We start from the raw sequence: 1,594 nt of genomic DNA, 5'->3' as shown, positions 1-1,594 counted from the left end.
TTGCGTGGTAAAAACAAAAATAAATCAACTCTGGTTTTTGATCCTGACATAGACATAACCTTAAGAAGATTAAGAAAAGAGGCTAGAGCAGAAAAATTCATAGGAAGTGATAGTGAATTAGAAGTTGTCTATTCTCCAGAAGTTCAGAACATTCCTATCCAAAAAGGAACACCTACACCTCTAGGACAGTCAATTTCAGAAGTAGAGATGGCAGAACAACCTAGAATGAGAACATTATGAGACTATGCAATTCCAAACATGCATAGATATAACTCTTCCATAGTGAGGCCAACTATTCAAGCTAATCACTTTGAAATAAAGCCAACCTTGCTACATTTAGTGCAACAGGACCAGTTTTCTGGCGAAATTTATGATGATCATAAACTACATATTTCAAATTTTTTGCAGCTATATGATAACATAAGAATGAATGGAGTTAGTGAAGATGCCATATGATTGAGGTTATTTCCATTTTCTTTAAGAGACAAAGCCAAATGTTGGTTACAAGCTCAACCACAAGGAAGCATCACAACTTGGACAGAGCTAGTGAATAAATTCCTAACCAAGTACTTTCCTCCATCCAAAGCTACTAAGCTGAGAGGAGAAATAACATCATTTGTGTAGTAGGAAGGAGAGTCATTGTATGAAGCTTGGGAAAGATACAAGGAATTGCTGAGAAGGTGTTCACATCATTGTATTCCAGATTGGATGCAATTGGAGACTTTCTACAATGGGATGAATGCAGCAACAAGAACTATGGTTGATGCAGCTGTAGGAGGTTCTTTAAACATGAAATTTTTAGAAGAAGCTTAGAGAATCATTGAGATGATGGCATCTTCAATGTATCAAAACTCAGACTCAAGAAATGCAGGGAGAAGTACTGCATATGAAGCCAAGATTTTAGAAACTTTTCTTGCACAAAATCAACAGCAAAACCAGATGTTTTCAGAACAAATAGCTGCCTTCACTTAGCAAATTAGTAATCTTCAAGCAGGAAGCATGCCAACAAGTCAATAAACTGTGATTTTTTGTGGAGGAAATCATGCCAGTGGTGCATGTCATGCATCTACAAGTAAATCATAGGAACAAGTGAACTATATGAGCAATTTTCAAAGACAACAATCCTCCTTCCCACCTGGATTTCAATTTTCAAATAATAGAAAGCAGCAATATTCTAATTGGAATAATCAATATTTTGCTGCCAAGAATTCTAATTCTAGTTCGCCTTTTTCTAATACAGGTTAAACAGCACGACAATCTTATTTCCAGAAAAATCCAACCACTCAACTTCAAGGAAATCAGAAATTTTTCAAGCCTATGAATGAAAGGTTTATTGAGATAAAGGAAACCATGCTGCAATTCATGAAAGTAACTCAAACCAGCTTCAAGAATCAAGAAGCTTCTATGAAGAAGTTGGAAACACAAATTGGACAGCTAGCTGAATAGTTACCCAGCAGAGATGAAGGAAGATTTCCAAGCAACACAGTAATAAATCCTAAGAAGCAATGTCAAGCCATAACTACAAGTAGTGAAGTTGTGGTTGCAAGTTCTAAACCTGTAGAAAAGAAAGCAAGTGATGTAGAAGAAGAAAGGA

General features: G+C 36.0%; 1 non-coding gene across 1 annotated transcript; it reads right to left on the bottom strand.

Moving 5' to 3' along the window:
• Positions 1-591: 591 nt before the first annotated feature.
• Positions 592-698, bottom strand: LOC113866458. Its single transcript, XR_003505098.1, has one exon. It is a non-coding gene; the product is annotated as a small nucleolar RNA R71 (small nucleolar RNA).
• Between the last annotated feature and the right edge of the window lie 896 nt (positions 699-1,594).

This window comes from Abrus precatorius, unplaced genomic scaffold (genome assembly GCF_003935025.1).
Source record: "Abrus precatorius isolate BTA unplaced genomic scaffold, Abrus_2018 Scaffold4, whole genome shotgun sequence".
Classification (NCBI taxonomy): Eukaryota; Viridiplantae; Streptophyta; class Magnoliopsida; order Fabales; family Fabaceae; genus Abrus; species Abrus precatorius.
Note: the sequence above shows the minus strand (reverse complement) of the source record. Positions and strands in the feature narration are given on the sequence as shown.